Raw genomic sequence first — 23,180 nt, forward strand, 5'->3', positions numbered from 1 at the left:
CATTTTCTGTGTGGGTCTGAATTGTGTGTCGGGATGGGAAGTGAATCAAAACTATAACTCTGAGAACTCTGTGACCTGGGGCTGGAGGGACAGGGATCGGGGAAGATATCGAGGGAAAATCTAAATACGTATGGAAATGATATACGGAAATAATGAAATAATTTGGGAAATGCGGCAGTGGGTAGGGCAGTATGTGAAGGGCGAGGAACAGTCACCGGTCACATGGGAGACCCTCCAGCGTCACGTGATCATGTTTTACTGCAGATAGGCAGCATTTGCGGGGTTGTTTCCGTGGCCCCGCCCACCGCCTGTGCCGCATGAAGCACAGTGCGCATGCTCACATGCCCGAGCAAGGCAGTGATGTTTTTTTCGTTCTTTGTGGAAGTGGGTCAGCGGTGGGTCCGGGTTCGGGATCGGGATCGGGATCCGGAGGGGGTCCTCGCCCCCTTGGACGGCGAGCCGGAGACGGATTATTCTCTGCGGGGCAACACCAACAATTTCCCTTCGGTGAGTATTGAAGCCGGTCCCGAGCGGGGAGGTCTGACGTTGAGCAGTGACTTAACTTTCCCGAACTCAAACAAAAGAAAATCTGCAGTTGCTGGAAATTCGAGCAACGAGCACAAAATGCTGGAGGAACTCAGCAGTCCGGGCAGAATCTAGGGGAAGAATACAGTCGACATTACCGGCCGAAACCCTTCGGCAGGACTGGAGAATAAAAGATGGGGGTGGGGAGGGAAGAGAGAAACACAGGGTGATCGGTGAAACCTGAAGGGGGAGGGGATGAACTTTCCCGAACTGGCGGCCTCGCCTCGCTTCCTTCACAGAATCTGCCGGGGTCGGTCCGGGTTGTGAGACCTTCACACCGAACCGTCTGAGATGAGCCGCCGCTCAGCCCCTGGTGTTCTGGTCCTATTAGCAGGATGAAGTAAAACATATTTCTGTATTGTTACTGACAGAGAATTGTATAATTTGTGTTCCGTGTGTTATCTGAATGTACTTGCCTGTGATGCTGCCACAAGTCAGTGTTTCTCTGTACCTGTACCTTCCCGTACTTGTGCACTTGGCAATAAATTCAACAGGACCTGAGAAATCTCAGTGAGATTTGATTAGTGATGATCATCTTGGCAGCTCGGTAGGTCGAATGTATGAGACAGTACACTGTTAAATGCAAAACCCTGAACAGTGTTAATGATCAGAGGGATCTTAGACTCCAAGTTCATCGCTCCCTGAAAGAGACTGCACAGATTGATCGGGTGGTTAAGAAGGCAAATGGCGTGGTTGTCTTTATTAGTTGAAGCATTGAGTTCAAAAGTCGGAAATTTGCGTTGCAGCTTTATAAAACTAATTCGACCACATCTGGCGTGTTTCACACAGTTCTGGTCGCCCCTAGTCTCGGAAGGATGTCGGGGCTTTGGAGTGGGCGCAGAAGAGGTTTACCAGGATATTGCCTGGATTAGAGGGCCTGAGCTTTAACGGGAAGTTGGACAAACTTGTGTTGTTTTTCCGGAGCCTTGCCGGCTGGGGTGAGACTGGATAGACGTTTATAAGATTACCAGAGGATTAGAAGCAGTGTCTCAGAAAGGCAGCGTCCATTATCAAGGACCTCCAGCACCCAGGGCATGTGGTTTTCTCAATGTTACCAGCAGGTAAGGAGGTACAGAAGTCTGAACGTTCACACTCAGTGATTCAGGAACAGTTTCTTCCCCTCTGCCATCCGATTGCTAAATGGATATTGAACCCTTGAACACTACCTCACATTTAAAATATATAGTATTTCTGTTTGTTGCACGATTTTTAATTTATTCACAGTGTTACGTACCCCGTAACTGGGTGTCTGACCAGCAGAGAAAGAAGAATACGTTGGAGTCTGGTGGTACCAAACTAAAGGTGTTTATTAGTAAACTACACAATACACTATCAAAAATGCAAATATACATATAAAACAAGTTAGCAGTAATAAACCTAAAAGTGTAGGAATAATAATAATAAATAATAAACTAGCTCTATCGATGTCTAGGGGTAAATGAATTGTCATAGGAAAGTATAGAGTTCAGTTCATAAATGCTGAGGTGGTTATGGCTGTTGTATTGAAATCGTTGGAGAGAGAGTGAGAGCGAGCGAGATGTAACAGCAACAGCTGCGGCAGGCAAACCTTTTGTGGCTTTCTTAATCCATCATATCGTTATGGCCATTCAGTTATGACCCCTCCCTCCTTCAGCTAGACCATTCTTCTGTGGTGGACTCATCACTCTGGCATGAGTGGACACACACACACAAGCCCCCACTGGCCCTGCTGTAACACTGTGAGCTTTACTGACCGATCTCCTGGTTCGGTCTCCGAAGGTGGTGTCTGAAGGGTGTCTCTCCAGACCTGCCTTTTATCCCCACTCACGGGGTCTCAGCTATCCATCAACTCTGAATGACTGTGTCCATCAAATCAGGCCACTACTGCTATCTCCTGAGGAATGTTAAGGAGCAAAGTGAAGTCCTTGTAGTGGAAGGTAATTAATCCAGGAAGAGTCATAATACAGTAAATCAACAGTCTCTCTCCCCCTCTTATCTGTAGCAGATGTTCTTGCCTGGGCTTTATCTCTCTCTTTCATGATCAGCATAACAACAGCAATAGTTCGTAGTTCTCAGGAGGGGGGTTGGGAATGGTTAACTCTGCACCCCATTGTCCATCAGGTCTGTTCATCACTCATAACAACAGAAACATAGAAAACCTACAGCACAATACAAGCCCTTCGGCCCACTAAGTTGTGCCAACATGTCCCTACCTTCGGATACATAGCCCTCTATTTTTCTAAGCTAGTTTTTCATTATTTTTCTCCAGTGTCTCCAGGTACCTATCCAAAAGACACTATCATACCCACCTCCACCACCGTTGCTGGTAGCCAATTCCACACACTCACCACTCTCTGAGTAAAAAAACTTATCCCTATCATTTCCTCTGCAACTACACACGAGCACCTTAAACCTGTGCTATCTTGTCATAACCATTTCAGACCTGGGAAAATGTCTCTGACTATCCACACGATCAATGCCTCTCACCATCTTATACACCTCTATCAGGTCACCTCTCATCCTCCGTTGCTCCAAGTAGAAAAGGCCGAGTTCACTCAAACAATTTTAAAAAGGCATGCTCCCCAAACCAGGTAACATCTGTGTAAATCTCTGCAACCTTTCTATGGTTTCCACATGCTTCATGTAGTGTGGCAACCAGATTGAGCAAATTGGGGTGTGACCAGCATCAGATATAGCTGCAACATTACCTCTCGGCTCCTAAATTTAATCCCGCGATTGAGGAAGGTCAATGCACCATATGCCTTCTTAACCACAGAGTCAACCTGGGTAGCAGCTTTGAATGTCCTATGGACTGGGAACCCAAGATCCCTCTGATCCTCCACACTGCCAAGAGTCTTACCATTAATACTATATTCTGCCGTCATGTTTGACCTAACAAAATGAACCACTTCACACTTATGCTGGTTGAACTCCATTTGCCACTTCTTAGCCCATTTTTGCATCCTATTGATGTCCCGCTGAAACCTCTGATAGCTCTCCACCCTATCCACAACTCCCCCAACCTTTGTGTCATCAGCAAATTTACTAACCCATCCCTCCACTTCCTCATCCAGGTCATTCATAAAAATCATGAAGAGTAAGGGCCCCAGATATATGTATACTGTAATTGATTTAGTTATTTTTATTATTTTAATTAGGGTTTTTTTGTTCTATATTATGTATTGCATTGAACTGCTGCTGCGCAGTTAACAAATTTTCTGACACACGCCATTCATAATAAACCTGATTGTGATTCTGAGTGGACTGATGATACATTTTTCCTGGGGCTTGAAATGTCTGATACATTTCAGGTGAGAGGAGATCTGAGCGGCAGGTTTGCTTCTTTCCACAGAGTGGTGGGAGACCCCACTGGTCACATGATCACATTTGCCCCTCCCATTTAACAACAGATGGGCAGCATCTGCCCATCTGTTTCTGAGGCACTCACTTCGCGCATGCTCTCTGTCTCCGGCTGGGCGGTGTTTTCATTTCCGCTCAGTGCTGAAGTACTTCATCTGTGGGATTGGGAAAGGGTCCTCATCTTCTGGGTGGTGGAGCCAGGGGTCGGGATCACTGTCTGCGGGCCGAAGATATTGCGTTCCCATTGTTGAGTATTGAGACCAGTCCCGAGCAGGGAGATCCATTGTTGGCCGTGAGCCCTGAACTGATCACTAATTACTCATTTATTTTCCGATTATCTGGGCTTGTCAAAAATGTGTGGACTTCACTTAACCTGCATTGAACGATTCAAACCAGGAGCCCAGGCTGTCTATTTCCGCAGAGTTGAAATGGAAGTCCCGCCAATAGGTCATGTGAGGCTGTGTGCTGCAGATCTGCCCCGCCCTCCTCTTTGTGACGCAAGATCACATAGTGTGATTTTCGCCACTGTGTTCATTAACTTCCCTGAACTCGCCTCGTTTCCTGAGGCTCCTCACATTTGTCCTGGAGCTTTCTGGCTGTTGTGTCTTCTCCCGGACTGGGGTGGGTGAGAAAGGAGAATGTTCCAGGTTGTGGGGATCTTTGATTTCACTGCCTGCTTTACCGAGGGACTGGGAAGTCTAGGGGGGAGAGTGGTTTCTGTGATGTGCATGTGGCCGAGTGGTTAAGCAATCTGAAGGTCATGAGTTCGAGCCTCAGGCCAGGCAGTGTGTTGTATCCTTGAGCATGGCACTTAACCACACATTGCTCCTGCACGTTTATAGCCCAGATGGATCAAATCACCAAATCCTGTTCCTGTGTCTTATGTATTACCATGACAGAATGATGGCTCCTTCTTATCCCATATTGTTTTGTGATGTGTGAGGGACAATAAAAGATTGTTCACTGAGATGATTATATTTGGCTTCAACGTTTAAATTTCAGTGAGTTTTGTTCTTAGTAACATTAAGCAGAAATGTTTGGTTCTCCTTTTCATTGTTAATGTGCTTCATTATCTCTTTGGTTAATGTTAGACCTGCAGTGAGAGGTTTATTGGAAGAAAAACCCCAACTGCAAGCAAACTATGGCTAAAGATGTGGGAATAGCAACAAGTGAACTAGCCCGAGGACTGAGAGCATCAACTGGAGAGAACACCTCTGAATCAGCTGACTTGGAGTTCCCAGTGAGTCAGTGAGGAGGAAGTTTGGTGAGTCTCATTTACTCAAACACTGGTCCTTTATACATTACATACCTGTACAATAGAAGGTGGGAAATAGTTGGTGAGACTGAATGTGCCCAGAATAACCATTTATGCCTCTGTCAGACGCAGTTGCAATCACACCAATTCTGGTAATGTGCTTCCAGCAGCCCAGCCCTTTAAAATCACTCGCATTTTGTGGAAGTCGGATCTGGATAAAATGGTGGAAATCGGGCAGAATCTCAAGTTGCTGGAGATCTGCATTAAAAACTGAAAATGAAGTCATCGTGACAAAATGTTTTTAACCTGAATTGTAAAGATTGTTCCTCTCCCCACAGGTGTTCCTTACATGCTGAGCAGTTTGGTAATTCCAATTTCTTTTTATTACATTCACTCTGGATTGGTTTATGTTTCCTGAAATGTACCGGTTTTAATATGGACATGGAAATGGCTCACTCTGTGATAGTAGAACAGTAAAGTAACCACAACTTTCCCCTGCAAATTACCCTGGTACCAATTAGTTTGTTATTCCTAGAAATGTGTTCAGTACAGTTGCTGCGAACAAGGTTTACAAAAATAATCTCAGGAATGTTCGGCGTTATGTATGAGGAGCATTTGATGGCTCTGGACCTATGCTCAATGGAGTTCAGAGGGACGGCGGGGGTGGTGGAGGGATGTATGGTTAAGTAAACCTACCAACTGCTGAAAAGCATGGAAACAGTGGACATGGAGAGGATGTTTCCATTAGACTGTGATCTGACAGCACAGTCTCGGAATAAAGAAGCTTCCCTTTAAAACTGAGAGGAGAAGAATTTTTTGGCCAGAAGATGTCTGATCTGTGGAATTTGTTGCCACAGAGGCTGGTTGAAGCTGCCATTTGGGTATATTTATGACAGCGATTAACATATTCCTGATTGCTGAGTAGCTCAGGGTTACAGGAGGAAGGCAGGAATATGGTGTTGGAATGAAAATCAGCTGTGGTTAAATGGTGGGGCAGACCAGATGGATCGAATCATCTAATTCTGTTCCTGACTGAATGATGGCTCCTCCTTATCCCGTATCATTTTGTGATGTGTGAATGACAATAAAAAAATGTTTACTGAGATCATTATATCAGCCTTCAACGTTTTGTTCTTAGTAACATTAATCAGAAATGTTTGGTTCTCCTTTTTATTGTTATTGTGCTTCATTATCTCTCTGGTTAAAGTTAGACCTGCGGTGAGAGGTTTATTGGAAGAAAAAGCCCAACTAGAAGCAAACCACGGCTGAAGACGAGGGAACAGCAACAAGTGAACCAGCCTGAGGACTGAAAGCATTAACTGGAGAGAACAGCTCTGCCTCAAGAGACTCGGAGATTCCATTTATTCAGTCAGGAGAAAGTTTGGTGAGTCTCATTTACTCAAACTCTGATCCTTTAGACATTACATACCTGTATAAGGGAAGGTGGGATATAGTTGGAGCGAAACTGAATGTGCCCAGAAGAACCATTTATGCCTCTGTCAGACCCAGTTGCAATCACTCCAGGTCTGGTAATGAGCTTCCAGCTTCCAGCCCTTTAAAACCACTCCTATTCTGTGGAAGTCGAATCTGGAGAGAGTCACTCAGAGACCGTATAAGTACAAATGCTTTGTTCCAAGCACCTGAGGCTTACTCAGTTAGTCACTCAGACAGGCACAGTCGATGACTGTCCCCACCCAATCCACTAACTGACTAACAATTCCCCTTACACCACAGATATATCCATCCAGATACTCCCCACGCAACACAGGCTGGAGCCAAAGATATTTACTACATGACCCGCCCCTATAGACAAGTTACAGAACAGTCATAATGGCTTCCAGACACAGAACAGACTGAAGCTGTCCTATCTCTTCGCATGAGTGCACATGGAGATAAGCATCCTGAAACCCTAGCTAGCTACCCTCAAGAAGAAACATGGTTCAGCATGGCTTAGCACATCTGTTGATCATCAGCAGTTTCTTTCAGAAAAACAGGCTGCTATTGTTTAATGAAGTGTTAACCCTTTTACATACTTTATCATTCCATATTTTAGATAATTACATGATCAACAAAGCAGTAACTTTTTACAGAGAAAGCAACCGAGTACAGCTTTGACTTCTCAGAGGGTAATGACAGTGTACAACAGTAATTATAGCAAAGATATGTACAACTATTAGGCCATAATGCAGTATCATGCCCCACATATTACCAAACAGGCCTTCGAAGAGCACCATTTCGACCCTTCGGTGAACCCGTGTAAATCCTGCCCTACTTTCTTGATGCTGTCAATCTCCTTTGCAGTGTGCTCGGAGAGGGGTGTAATGTTAGCAGATTCATCAGGGATATAGGTTCAACATTCTGTGTCAATAATAGCACAGGTTCCCCCTTTCTCAGCTAGGATAAAATCGAAAGCCATACAATTCTGTAGGACTGTTTGCCAGATTGCAATAATTTCAGTGGATATTTCTGTTACTTGGGCCTGTGTTTCTGTCAGGGCCCCTGCAGTATTGTGGCCAGCTCCTCAAGTGCTGTATCCAAATTGATTATCTCTCATAAATTCCCGGCTACTCCATAGGAGAGAAAAGTAATCATCCAAAATCAATCAGTCTCAGTTGTTCCTCTCGGCTGCTGGGCACCTGCAAGTATGGCCAGGATGCATGTTTCCCAGTATTGGAAGTTCCGTTTGGTGGGGGCCTGAGACACCATTCCTCAAAACACTGACAGCCACAGTCATCTATGACTGGACCACAGGTCCTCATCTCACTTCCCCGGATGTTATTTGAGAAAGCCCAGGCTGAGAGTTCCTCACTCTGGTTGAGCAGGATTACTGACATTGGAACCATAGTTTTACCATGCTGTGGAATTTCAGCACAAACCCAGCAGGCCCCTAGTTCTACCTGTTTGGCATAAGTATGACAGAAAGACAGAAATGTGTTAACATGGGGGCCCCCGGATGCTGGGGTGAGCCCTCTCAAAGACATAAACATGAACACCACTAGCAACCAATACATTCCCGTTAGTCTGAGAGAGACCTTCTACACAGTTCCTTCAGTAACATGTTTGGCACCTAATGATGTATCCACCGAGATTGCCCCTTCAGTTTCACAGCCGTGTGAGTGGTCGGCACACCTAATATGGTCCAAACAACTGGGACCAAGGTTCCCTCAATCCCAGTTGTTTGTCAGGAAAAAAATATCCCAGGTTCCATGGTGGGATAGTCACCCCTCTCTGCAGAGTAGTTCTCTTCCTTGTAAGCCTGTCGTACCTGTGAATGTATGCTTGAAAAATTTTGGTTAGTTGGCATATATATGTCCCCATGTCTTCCTCTTGGGTATGAATATCCAATTTTGCTGGTAGACTTTCTGGGAGCAATGGTACAGAAGGTCTTAGTCCCCAGGGTGTCATCATGGGCCATCCATAAATGATTTCAGCTGGTGACAACCCTGTTTTCCCCTGTGGGGTAACCCTCATATGGAACTGGGTGATGGTAGGACCTTCAACTGAGTCCAGTCTCCACTGTTAGTTTGGCCAATTTACTATTCAGAGTGCCATTGGCTCTCTCCACTGTGCCAGCGGCCCGTGGGTGGTGTACACAGTGGAATTGTTGCTTGATAGCTAGTTCGTTACGTATGCCTTTGTTTACTTTCATCACAAAGTGTGGGTCATTGTCAGAGCTCAGCATCTCTGCCAGGCTGTACCCGGGAAGTATTTCCCGTAATAATTGTAACCCCTGGGTCACCTCGTTCTCGTCTAGGGGGAGCAGCCTTCGGCCCCGCCAAACTGGGTAATCAGCTGGTGTGGATGCTGTGTGATGTCCCCGCCTCGCCCAAAAAGAGACAGTACACCTTATGCGATTAAATGAGTACAATTTATAAAGATTACTATAACTAAGCGATTACTAACGATACAGTATATATGAATAAAAAAAAAATAAGAAAAAAAAGAAAAGGCGCCAAACTTATCAAAGTCCAAACCACTTCGTGCACAAACGTTGGAGCTCAATTACTGAAGTCTTCTGGCCACCATTTGATCCCCTCCGAACTCCTCGACCCGCCTCCTGGGACCCCCACAGTGGTCGACCAGTCGCTCCACACTCCTCTGTCTCCGTCTCCTCTCATCACCGAAAACCTTGGGCCGGGGACCCCCGCTCGGGGTCCGTACCGTCGCCCAGCTTCCAGCACCCCGTCCTCTCTCTCTCACTCCATCGCGCCGACTCCACAAAAGCCCCACCAACAATCAGTTTACAGTCCCAAACAAGCTTCCAGCACTTATCATAACAAAGAACCTAGCATTCCTACTATTAATACAGGCGCCAGCATTCCTACTTGTAACAAAACAAAGACGCCATTTTGATTACATACACAGTAACAAAGAAAAAAAAACCCCCGTTACACAATACCTTCACAACAGTCATAACAGTATTATTGGTAGTTGGAACAGCTTCAACCCATCTACTAAACACATCTATAATATATAAGCAGTATCTATAGCAATGTACTCTAGGCAATTCAATAAAATCAACTTGTAGACACAGAAAAGGATCCACCTGGCAAGGGAGTCGTACCCAGTGTGCAGGGTACAGGTTACCAACCACTCCCTCCTTTCCCAGGTGTGTACAATTATGTATCTAATCGACCAATATTGGTAAAAACTCTGTAGGAACACAAACCTGTCCCACTGGGGTGATCCAAAAACCTAGGTCGGGGTCTTTCTGGCACCCCATCTGGGACCACAGTTTTCACTCCTCCTCAGAGGTGTCCCCCTGAGAAGAACAAAACTCGAGGTAGCTGTAGAGTGGTGTGTAAGTTCTTTCCAAAGGTGACATTACTAATGGGGTGGCCAGAGGAAGTCAGGAATCCCCATGTTCCCAGAGAGCCCTGTAGTCATGTACAATTCCAAATGCATAACGGGAGTCTGTGTAAACGTTCCCACTTTAGTCTGTTGCTGGGATACAGGCACGAGTCAGAGCAAACAGCTCAGCCTTCTGGGCAGAGACAGCTGCTTCAAAAGAGGCTTGCTCAATTACTTCACTGTCCATCACTATCGCATAGTCAGGATATCGTATTCCTGCTGGATCCACAAAGGAGTTTCCTTCCTCATAAAACGTTGCCTCGGGATTGAAGGGATATTGCAGAATGGATGGGAGAGTCTGTCCTTCTTTTGTGGTGATCCAGACAGGGGGACAGTTGGTGCGACAGATTTCTTGGCCTGAAATTACATAGAGATGGGATACAGCATCTTGGGATTGGACACTATTAAAAGGTTGTCTTACCAGATATCCCATCTTCACCTCAGACTCCTTCCCGTATTAGACTAGACCCGCGACCAAGTCTTGCCAGTCTCCCTCGGTGCTGGAGGCTTGTTTCGTTAGGGTGTAGGCCAGGAACCCTGGGCTCTTTGGCTTGAACCCAGTGCAAACCCTAATGGTGGTATGGGGAACTACCAGTTCTGTCTGTCGCCAAAGGAAATCTGGAAATTCGGCCAGTAATGCAATACCGTCTCTTCCTTTAACCTGTCTAATCACTGTGACTGGGAACTTCTGTCCGTCGAGGGGTGCATAATATTGGCTTTCCTCAGTCGCGCACCCCGTAGGGTCAAAGCACAGAGTCACATGAGGGTCGGCTGCTGGCAGAAGGAGTGGAGTCCAAATTAAGTGCCCTCCACTTGGGGGTCGGAAACTGGGGAAGCTGCCGGTTGTTCACCTGTCAAGGGTGACAGCATTGTCTGTGCAAAGAATCTCGACTTCCAACAGACAGAGCAAGTCTCTCCCTGCTAGATTACACCCCCCGTCTGGTGGTGACTGTAAATGAAACCTCACACTGGCTCCCCTGGAATTCCACCTGCAGTGGCTGGGTACGTGAATACGTACGTTCCGTGCCTTCGAACCCTGACAGAGTGATTATAATGTCTGATAGCTGGAATCACTTTTCCAATACTATTTCCTGATCGAGAGTGGTTGTGGTTGCCTCATATCAATCATAAACGGAACTGGATTTCCAGCAACTTGCAATATTACATTGGGCTCTTCCTGAGGGTTGGCACTCATGGTTGGAAGCATCGTCTTGTCAGTTTCTAAACGGGTTGTTGTCCCTACCTGTCCCGTGCTAGGTTTTTTCTCCCATTTCTGTTCCTCAGATATAGCCCGCTCGCGTCCTTCTTCCCGCTGAGCATATTCAGCTTTAATATTAGTTTCCTTCGGGGTTGATCGAGATTCGAAAGTTGGGTCCTAATGATATGTCAAAGCTCGTCACATTCGATTTCGGTCATTGTCAGTCCAATCCATATTATTTGTTTTAATCATGTTGGCTAACTTAGTTGGTAAGCATTGGAGCAGTAGGGCATTGAACTGGGGGAACAGATTCCCATCATTAAAGTCTTGGTCTCCTGCAAAGGTGCCGTAGCAGGCCACAAATCGCTCTCAATAGTCTGGTCCTGATTTCCCAGCCTTATGTTTGCATTCAGGTACTTTAGTGATGTTTACAGGTTGCTGGAGAGCCCTTTCCAAAGCTTGAATGATTTGGTCCATCTGTTCATTCTCATTATGTTTTCCCGCCTGTGACTGCTGATAGGTTTGGTATCTCAATTCTGCCTTCAATTTCCACCCCTCATCAGCTGAGAGAATCATGCAGCAGAGACCAAATAAATCTTGCAGAGTCACATTAAACTTTTGTGTAGTACTGTGGACACACTGAGCAAACTGTGCTGGTTTTTCTTTTCTATCTGGGGCCTGATTCATGATCATTATCATTTCTTGAGGCTTCCAGGGTGCATACACAGGAATCACTGAGGGCTGTCCCTCCTCCTAATCCTAGGGGGAGCGTTTGCTACTGTTGTTCAGGAGGATTGAAACTAATGTGGCAGGGGGATAGGAACAAGTGCAGAGAGACAGAGGGGTGCAAAATGAGAGTAGAAGCAAAAAGTAGTAAGGTGAAAAGTAAAAGTGGCAGGCAGTCAAATCCAGGGCAAAAATCAAAAAGGGCCACTTTTCAACATAATTGTATAAGGGCTAAGAGTGTTGTAAAAACAAGCCTGAAGGCTTTGTGTGTCAATGCAAGGAACATTCGTAATAAGGTGGATGAATTGAATGTGCAGATAGTTATTAATGAATATGATATAGTTGGGATCACAGAGACATGGCTCCAGAATGACCAAGAATGGGAGCTCAACATCCAGGGATATTCAATATTCAGGCGGGAAAGACAGGAAAGAAAAGGGGGTGGGGTAGCGTTGCTGGTTAGAGAAGAGATTAACGCAATAGAAAGGAAGGACATTAGCCTCGAGGATGTGGAATCGATATGGGTAGAGCTGCGTAACACTAAGGGGCATAAAACGCTGGTGGGATTTGTGTACAGGCCACCTAACAGTAGTAGTGAAGTTGGGGATGGCATTAAACAGGAAATTAGAAATGCGTGCAAAAAAGGAGCAGTTATAATGGGTGACTTCAATCTACATATAGATTGGTTGAACCAAATTGGTAAGGGTGCAGAGGAAGAGGATTTCTTAGAATGTGTGCGGGATGGTTTTCTGAACCAACATGTCGAGGAACCAACTAGGGAGCAGGCCATTCCAGACTGGGTATTGAGCAATGAGGAAGGGTTAATTAGCAATCTTGTCATGTGAGGCCCCTTGTGTAAGAGAGACCATAATATGGTGGAATACATCATTAAGATGGAGAGTGACATAGTTAATTCAGAACCAAATGTTCTGTACTTAAAGAAGGGCAACTTTGAAGATATGAGATGTGAATTAGCTAAGACAGACTGGCAAATGTTATTTAAAGGGTTGACAGTGGATAGAAACATAGAAAATAGGTGCAGGAGTAGGCCATTCGGCCCTTCGAGCCTGCACCGCTATTTAGTATGATCATGGCTGATCATCCAACTCAGAACCCTGTACCTGCTTTCTCTCCATACCCCCAATCCCTTTAGCCACAAGGGCCATATCCAAATATAGCCAATGAACTGGCCTCAACTGTTTCCTGTAGCAGAGAATTCCAGAGATTCTCCACTCTCTGTGTGAAGAAGTTTTTCCTCATCTCGGTCCGAAAAGTCTTCCCCTTTAACCTTAAACTGTGACCCCTCGTTCTGGACTTCTCCAACATCGGAAACAACCTTCCTGCATCTAGTCTGTCCAATCCCTTTAGAGTTGTAATCGTTTCAATAAGATCCCCCATCAATCTTCAAAATTCCAGTGAGTATAAGCCTAGTCGATCCAGTCTTTCTTCATATGAAAGTCCTGTCATCCCAGGAATCAATCTGGTGAACCTTCTTTGTACTCCCTCTCTGGCAAGAATGACTTTCCTCAGATTAGGGGACCAAAACTGCACATAATACTCTAGGTGAAGTCTCATCAAGGCCTTGTACAACTGCAGTAGAAACTCCCTGCTCCTGTAAAATCCTTTTGCTATGAATGCCAGCATACCTTTCACCTTTTTCACTGCCTGCTGTACCTGCATGCCTCCCTTCAATGACTGGTGTACAATGACACCCAGGTCTCGTTGCACCTCCCCTTTTCCTAATCGGCCACCGTTCAGATAATAATCTGTTTTCCTGTTCTTGCAACCAAAATGGATAACCTCATATTTATCCACATTAAATTGCATCTGCCATGAATTTGCCCACTCACCTAACCTATCCAAGTCACCCTGCATCCTCTTAGCATCCTCCTCATAGCTAACACCATCGCCCAGCTTCGTGTTATCCGCAAACTTGGAGATGCTGCATTTAATTCCCCTGTCTAAATCATTTTTTTATATAACAAATAAAGCATTTATTAAACACTGAAAAACAAACTCCCAAAAGTAGACAAACCGCTAACGTAACCGGAAATCAGCTGCTGTGCGGCAGCATAAACAGTTCTTAAAGCAATAAAGCTTAATCAGTTCTTAAAACGATGTTGCAAAAACAGTTCTTCAAAGTAGTACTGCAAAAGTTCAAAATGCTTACAGTCCATTAAAGGAGAGACTTTTTAGACAATTTAAATTCTCTTTCACGTCGTGTTGTTGTGGTACCCAGTCGAACTATACTTTTCCCGGAGAATCTACGAAGATGAAAATGAAACGGCTTAAAGGCACTGACCTTCCCTTTACAAAACTGTGCCCAATCCTCTCTGCTATATTTCACAGGGATTAACATGGGGACAGCCAACGAATTCTTTCTGAATGAGGATCAAACAAGGTCGAACCTGTTTCACCGTCGAAGTCGACTTTTCTTGATCTTTTAGCTCCCGAACTCCGATCTTCACTCTCCACTGATTTTTAAGTGGCAGTATTATAAAGAAACTGCTGTCGACGACCTTTTAAACTTTAGGCATTAATTAAAACTCCACCTTTCAACCAAACTTTCAACCAAAAAACGAGATAACAATTCCTTCTCTATTGTCAAATAGTTTCTTTGATGCTTATTAAATTTCTTAGAAAAGTAAGCTACTGGATGATCAACCTCATCACCCTCATTACTTTGCATTAATACTGCTCCTGCAGCCTCATCACTAGCATCTACAGCTAATGAAAAAGGTTTTTCAAAGTCAGGTGCCTTAAGCACAGGTTGTTGACATATCATAGTTTTCAATTTTTCAAATGCTTCTTTTTAAAAAATATGTATTTATTTATTAAATTTTAGAAAATTACAAAGAATAAATGTGATGATAAATAGTGAGAAAAATAATATTAACCCTCCCCCCTCCCCCCTTAAACCTTATCTAAAGAGAGGGAAAAAAAGAGAAAGTTTGCCTGGATATCGGAGGATCCCCACATGCTCCATGGAGTTCAAAATAATTTTAATATTTATTTTTACTTTCCCCAATTACTTTATAATTTTATCTTCAAAGGACCTATGTATTTAATCCTATATTTTGTAGGTATGGGAGCCAAATTTTCAAAAATATATTATCATATTCATTTCTTAGATTGTATGTAATTTTTTCAAGTGGAATACAACTATGTATTTCATTAGTTCAACAATCCATAGTTAAATATAAATCAGATTTCCTAGTAACTGCGATAACTTTTTTGGCTACTGCCAATGCAATTTTTATAAATTTTTTCTGATACTTATTCAATTTAAGTTTCGGTATTGTCCCTTCAATGTCTCCTAATAAAAATAATACTGGACTATGTGGGAGTTGTACTCCAGTAATTTGTTCCAATAAAAGTCTTAGATTTATCCAAAATGGTTGAATTTTAAAACAAGACCAAGTAGAATGTAAAAAAATACCAATTTCTTGATTACATCGAAAACATTGGTCAGACATATTTGAATTTAACCTATTTATTTTCTGTGGTGTTATATATAATTGATGTAAAAAATTATATTGTATTAATCTAAGTCGAACATTTATTGTATTTCTTATACTATCAGAACATAATCGTGACCAGTTTTTTCCATCAATTTTAACATTCAAATCAAATTCCCATTTTGTCTTGATTTATGAATTCCTGATTTAATTGTCTGTTTTTGAATCAAATTATACATGCAAGATGTAAATCTTTTAATTTTACCTTTTCAAATTAATATTTCTATTTCACTAGATTTTGGCATCAACGTTGTTTGACCCAGCTTTTCTCGTAAATAAGCCTTTAATTGAAAATAACAGAACAGAGTGTTTTTGATATTTTATATCTATTTTTTAATTGATCAAACAACATCAATATACCTCCTTCAAAACAATCACCTATATATTTAATCCCCTTTTGGAACCAATTATGTAAAAGTTTATTATCTATTCTAAAAGGAATAAGCCTATTTTGAATTAAAGTTCTTTTTGCTAATAAAGATTTCTTTATCTCATCGTCCATAGTTACCTTATTCCATAAATCAATCAAGTGTCTTAATATAGGAGATTCTTTTTTTCCCGTATCCATTTAGATTCCCATTTATATATATAATCTTCTGGTATATTTTCTCCTATCTTATCTAATTCTATTCTAATCCATGCCGGTTTTTCTTCATCAAAAAAAGACGCAATAAATCTAAGTTGATTTGCTTTATAATAATTCTTAAAATTTGGAAGTTGTAACCCTCCTAAATCAAATTTACATGTCAATTTTTCCAATGATATTCTTGACATCTTTCCTTTCCAAAGAAATTTCCTTACATATTTATTCAGTTCTTGAAAAAACTTCTGAGGTAATTGTATTGGTAAAGTTTGAAATAAATATTGCAATCTAGGAAATATATTCATTTTTACAGCATTAACTGTACCTATTAATGTTATTGGTAACATCATCCATTTATCAAGATCCTCTTTTTTTTAATAATGGCAAATAATTTTGTTTATATAAATTTTTTACATCATTATCAACTCTAATACCTAAATATTTTATCCCGTTTATTGACCATCGAAATTGAGTTACTAATCAACATTGATTATAATTTCCTTTGGTAAGGGGTAAAATTTCACTCCTTTCAGATTTTCGGAGAAGGACTTCTGAGAATCGGAGCAAGAGTGAGGCGGAAGCCATTTTGAATTTTACCGGTTTTCATCTGAGTTGAGAGAGGCGGGACTGTGCAGGCGTGTGACGTCGGGCAGTGAAGTGCGGGAGATTTAAAAGGAACACAGCCAGATACAGTGGGCAGCGTCATTGCGGGCAGTGGAGTGAGCCGGGAGTAGAGTGGAGGCCTAAGGGCTTTGGCTCAACGGGCTTCGGCGGAACCGGGCGAGGCGAGGAAGACCGGAGCTGCAGAGCTCTCACAGCTAGTTGCTTGGTAAGTATTGGTAAGTAGTCCTGCTTCCTTTTACACATATGACTTTAAAAGTATTGTTAAATAGTGTGATAGTTAGCTGTATTGGGGCAAAGGGTTCTTGCATAACTAATACTAGTACATTAAATTAACTATATAGCATGGAGCAGGTGATGTGTTACTGCTGCGAGATGTGGGAACCGGTAGACCCCTTTGAGGGACACGGCGACTACATTTGCAGCAAGTGTTTGTTGCTCGAGGAAATCCAGCTTCATATTGATGAGCTGCAGTCCGAGCTACAGACACTGCGACACATCAGGGAGGGGGAGAGTTACCTGGACTCTGTGTACCAGGAGATAGCCACACCTAATAGATTAACTAATGTAGATTGCAGTCAAGCACAGGATGGTGTGGCTATGAGTGAGGCAAGTAGGGGAATCCACGAGGTAGGGCTGGAAGAGATGCAGGCCTTGCTCTTGTCCAACAGATTTGAGGCTTTAACTCCCTGTGAGGGCAGGAGCGGGGACTGTGGGGAGGATGAGCAACCTGCCCATAGCACCATGGAGTGGGGGGCCATTCTAGAGGGGGGAGTCAATAGAAATGTTGTAGTAATAGGGGACAGTATCGTCAGGGGGATAGATAGGGTTCTCTGCAACCGAGAGCGAGAGTCCCGAAGGCTATGTTGCCTGCCTGGTGCCAGGGTTAAGGACATCTCTTCTGGGCTGGAGAGAAACTTGCAGTGGGAGGGGGAGGATCCAGTTGTCTTAATACATGTCGGTACCAATGACATAGATAGGACAAGGAAGAAGGTTCTGTTACAGGAATATGAGCAGCTAGGGGTCAAATTAAAAAACAGAACCTCTGGGGTAATAATCTCTGGATTATTACCTGAGCCACGAGCAAATTTGGCTAGGTTAAATAAAATTAGGGAGTTAAATGCGTGGCTCAAAGACTGGTGTGGGAGAAGTGGGTTTTGCTTCTTGGGACACTGGCACCAGTACTGGGACAGGAGAGAACTGTTCCGGAGGGACGGGCTTCACCTGAACCGGGCTGGGATTAGTGTCCTGGTGAATCATATAACTAGGGCTGCAGAGAGGTCTTTAAACTAACTAGTGGGGGGGGGGGGGGGGAGGATTCTAGAGAGCAAATAATTAAAAAGACAATGGAGAAGGTAAATAGATGTAGGTAAAAGTGGAGGAATAAAAAGACAGAGTGTGTCAGGAGGGGAAAGAATGTACGGAGATAAGCGTAAAGTTGTACAAAAGGAAAAGGTAGGAAATAAGTGTCAAACATATTTGAAAGTCCTTTATTTGAATGCACGTAGTATTAGGAATAAAATTGATGAGTTGACAGTACAAATAATTATGTATGGTTATGATATTGTGGCAATTACGGAAACATGGCTGCAGGGTGACCAGGACTGGGAATTAAACATACAACGGTATTCGACAATTAGGAGAGACAGGCAAGAAGGAAAAGGAGGTGGGGTGGCTATGTTAATAAAGCAAGAAATCACTGCAATAAAGCGAAATGATATTGGCTCAAAGGATCAGGATAACGAAACAATTTGGGTAGAAATAAGAAATAGTAAAGGGAAAAGAGCAGTGGTGGGAGTAGTCTATAGGCCTCCAAACAGCTGTAACTCAGTTGGTCGGAGCATAAATCAGGAAATAGTTGGGGCTTGTAATAAGGGAACAGCTATAATTATGGGGGGTTTTATCTTTCATATTGACTGGACTAATCAAGTGGGACACAGCAGCCTTGAAGAAGAGTTTATTGAGTGTATTCAGGATGGGTTCCTTGAACAATACATTACTGAGCCGACAAGGAGGCAAGCAGTCTTAGATCTGGTCCTGTGTAATGAGACAGGACTAATAAAAAAACGTCCTAGTAAAGGATCCTCTTGGAATGAGTGACCATAGCATGGTCGAATTCCATATTCAATTAGAGGATGAGAGGGTTGGATCTCAAACAAGCGTACTGAGCTTAAATAAAGGAGACAATGATGGTATGAGAGCGGAATTGCTTAAGATGGATTGGGAAAATAGATTAAAGTGTAGATCGGTACTTGATCAGTGGTGTATATTTAAGGAGTTATTTTACAACTATCAAGAAAAATATATTCCACTGAAGAAAAAAGTGTGTAAAAGAAAAAATAGTTATCCGTGGCTAAGTAAAGAAATAAAGGAAAGTATACGACTAAAAAGAAAGTTATATAAGGTAGCTAAATCTAGTGGGAAGATTGAAGATCGAGAAGCTTTTAAAGATCAGCAGCAAATAACAAAAAGATTGATTAAGAAGGGGAAGATAGATTATGAAAGTAAATTGATGATAAACATAAAAGCAGATAGTAAGAGTTTTTATAGTTACATAAAAAGAAAAACGGTGGCTAAAGTAAATGTTGGTCCCCTAGAAGATGAGACCGGGAAATTAATGGTAGGGACATGGAGATGGCGGAAACGCTGAACAAATATTTTGTATCAGTTTTTACAGTAGAGGACACTCAAATTATCCCAACACTCGATAAACAGGGGGCTCGATGGGGAGAGAAGCTAACTACGATTCAAATCACCAAGGAAATGGTACTTGATAAATTAATGGGACTGTAGGTGGATAAATCCCCTGGACCAAATGGCTTGCATCCTAGGGTCTTAAGGGAAGTGGTGGTCGGGATTGTGGATGCATTAGTGATAATTTTTCAAAACTCGCTGGACTCGGCAATGGCCTGGCAGATTGGAAAAATGCTAATGTAACTCCTTTATTTAAAAAGGGCAATAGACAGAAGTCTGGGAATTATAGGCCAGTTAGCCTAACATCTGTGGTTGGCAAAATGTTGGAATCGATAATTAAGGAAACAGTAACAGGGCATTTGGATAAACATAGCTTAATAGGACAAAGTCAGCATGGCTTTACAAAAGGGAAGTCATGTTTGACAAATTTGTTGGAGTTCTTTGAGGACTTAACATAAAGGGTATGTAACATTCTCGCTCGGGTGTGACGTAACGCCGAGGTAAATGTCGAGATAAACCAGAATTAATGCAAACAAGGCCGCAGTAAGATTAACCATTTACTGTTCACTCTTCACATTAACGTATGGTGAAAACTGTTGAAAAACAATACAAGATTGGTACAGTGTTTGTTTCCTTCTAAATATCACATTTACATTGTGAATACTTGCAAAGGTAAAACTACAATAACTACATTACATTAAAGTGCAGCATACAGTCAGAATCTAGCTGCTCCATTGACTGCTTTAGATACACTTCAATACAAACTATCCCGACTCTTTAACTGACGAAAACATAAACCTTACCGACCGTCGTTACTTTTAACAGAATCGGCGTTAGCATTTTAACTCAACATATCGATTATCTAATGACTTACAACGTTGCTTTCACTGTGTCTTTGGTGCATAGAGAAAAGCTAGCTGGCGCTATGGTGGCACATGTGAGTGACCCCCACCCTTGCGTGTATCTCAAACCGGTGATTTCCCACAAGACGCGGCGAACCCGGATGTGACGTCATCGCAGCCGTGATGTATTACAAATAAATTGATTTAAACAATCTTAATTTTAACTAAAAAAATGCTAACAAATTACTAAGTGAAAATATTATAAACTAAATAACTGCCATAAAGGCAGCACAGGGTAGATAAAAGGGAACCAGTGGATGTGGTGTATTTGGACTTCCAAAAGGCATTTGACAAGGTGCCACACCAAAGATTATTACTTAAAGTAAAAAATCATGGGATTGGGGATAATATTCTGGCATGGGTGGAGGATTGGCTTTCTAACAGAAAACAGAGAGTTGGGATAAATGGTTTATTCTCAGACTGGCAGTTGGTGACTAGTGGTGTTCCGCAGGGGTCGGTGTTGGGACCCCAACTCTTTACAATCTATATTAATGATTTGGAGAAAGGGACTAAGTGCAATGTATCGAAGTTTGCTGATGACACAAAGATGGGAGGGAGTGTAATGAGTGCGGAGGACATTGAAACCCTGCAGGGGGACATAGATAGGCTGAGTGATTGGGCAGACATTTGGCAGATGAAATATAATACTGACAAGTGTGAGGTCTTGCACTTTGGCAGGAAAAATAATAGAGCAAGTTGTTATCTAAATGGAGAGAAACTGGAAAGTGCTTCTGTGCAAAGGGATCTGGGGGTCCTGGTGCAGGAAACACAAAAAGTTTGTATGCAAGTGCAGCAGGTGGTCAATAAGGCCAATGGAATGCCGGCTTTTATTGCTAGGGGGATGGAGAATAAGAACAGGGAGGTCTTACTGCAGTTGTACCGGGTATTGGTGAGACCACACCTGGAGTACTGCGTGCAGTTCTGGTGTCCATATTTAAGAAAGGACATACTGGCTCTCGAGGCAGTGCAGAGAAGGTTCACTAGGTTAATTCCGGGGATGGGTGGGTTGATGAATGATGAGAGGTTAAGTAGATTGGGACTCTACTCATTGGAGTTCCGAAGAATGAGAGGCGATCTTATTGAAACATATAAGATTGTGAAGGGGCTTGATCGGATGGATGCGGGGAGAATGTTCCCATTGATGGGTGAAACTAGGACTAGGGGGCATAATCTTAAAATAAGGGGATGCCGTTCCAGGACTGAGGTGCGGAGAAATTTCTTCACTCAGAGGGTAGTGGGGCTGTGGAATTTACTGCCCCAGAGAGCTGTGGAAGCTACTACACTCAATAAATTCAAAACGGAGATAGACATTTTCCTGGATAAAAATGGCATTAGGGGATATGGTGAGCGAGCAGGTAAGTGGACATGAGGCTAGGTTTAGATCAGCCATGTGATCTCCTGGACCAGTTTTCGATAGCCTGGATGGGTCGAAGAGGAATTTTCCAGATTTTTTCTCCTCAATTGGCAACTTGTTTTTTTTCCCCCGGGTGATCACATGGGTTTGGGCGGGATGAATAATAAAATAAAATGGGCGGCACGGTGCCCTGTTGATTGGCACTGTTGCCTTGTGGGATTCGGTGAAAACTAGAGTTAAGATTGGATCAGCCATGATCTTGTTGAATGGCGGAACCGGCTTGAGGGGCCGATTGGCCTACTCCTGCTCCTATCTCTTATGTACTTTATACCCTGATACTTTCCCATATTCTTCCAATCTAAAAGATAATCTTTGCAAAGATTGCAATGGGTTTGTTAAATAAATCAAAACATCATCAGCAAATAAATTAATCTTATATTCTTCTTGATTAACTCTAAAGCCCCCAATGTCTGAATCTGTTCTAATTAATTCAGCTAATGGTTCTATTGCCAATACAAATAAAGCAGGTGATAATGGGCAGCCTCGTCTAGTTGACCTCGTTAAGCAAAATGGTGTTGAAATCTGACCATTTGTAGTTACTTTAGCTTGAGGATTAGTATTTAAGGTTTTAATCCATTGTATAAAAGATTTTTCTATCTCATATTTTTCCAATACCTTAAATAAAAAATCCCATTCCAATCTATCAAATGCTTTTTCTGCATCCAAAGCAACTGCCACACTCATTTCCTCTCTTTTTTGTGCCAAATGAATTATACTAAGTAACCGGGTTATATTATCCATTGATTGTCTGTTTTTAATAAAACCTGTTTGATCCATATGTATTAATTTTGGTAAATATTTAGATATTCTATTAGATAAAATTTTTGCGATTATTTTATATTCTGTATTCAACAAAGAAATAGGCCTATATGATGTTGGTTTTAAAGGATCCCTATTTTTTTTGGCAGTACAGTTATGATCGCTGTTAAAAAAGATTGTGGGAGTTTATGCATTCTTTCCACTTGGTATATTAATTCCATAAAAGGAGGAATTAATAAATCTTTAAATTTTTTATAAAATTCAGGAGGAAAACCATCTTCTCCTGGGGATTTATTACTCTGAAGTGATCCTAAAGCTTCTTCAACCTCTTTTAATATAAAGGGCCTATCTAATCCTTTCTGTTCCTCCAAATTTAATTTTGGAAGGGTTATTTGTGATAAAAATTTATCTATCTCAGCAATCTTATTTTGTGATTCTGATTGATATAGTTCAGTATAAAATTTATTTAAAGTTTCATTAATTTCTAAAGGTTTATAAGTAATCTTATTTACACTTGTTCTAATTGCATTTATTGTTTTAGAAGCCTGTTCTGTTTTCAACTGCCAAGCCAGAATTTTATGTGATCTTTCACCTAATTTGTAATATTTCTGTTTAGTTCTCATAATTACTTATTCTGTACGATATGTCTGGAGTGTATTATATTGTAGTTTTTTATTAACAAGTTGTCTTTGTTTTTCTTCTGTCATATATCTCCTCATCTAAATCATTAATATA

General features: G+C 42.3%; 1 long non-coding RNA gene across 5 annotated transcripts in view; it reads left to right on the forward strand.

Moving 5' to 3' along the window:
- Positions 1–370: 370 nt before the first annotated feature.
- LOC140721145 (uncharacterized) overlaps positions 371–23,180 on the forward strand; it is a 32,353-nt gene continuing 9,543 nt past the window's right edge. For 2 of the 5 annotated variants that reach the window (XR_012097323.1, XR_012097324.1), the window contains exons 1-4: positions 372–507; positions 5,016–5,188; positions 6,387–6,563; positions 16,589–16,884. This is a non-coding gene — a long non-coding RNA (uncharacterized lncRNA). Of the gene's footprint in view, positions 508–5,015; positions 5,189–6,386; positions 6,564–16,588; positions 16,895–20,276; positions 21,372–22,710; positions 22,793–23,180 lie in introns of those variants that run through there. The other 3 variants (XR_012097325.1, XR_012097326.1, XR_012097327.1) reach the window with 3 other exon arrangements.

This window comes from Hemitrygon akajei, unplaced genomic scaffold, assembly GCF_048418815.1.
Source record: "Hemitrygon akajei unplaced genomic scaffold, sHemAka1.3 Scf000050, whole genome shotgun sequence".
In the NCBI taxonomy this organism is placed as follows: Eukaryota; Metazoa; Chordata; class Chondrichthyes; order Myliobatiformes; family Dasyatidae; genus Hemitrygon; species Hemitrygon akajei.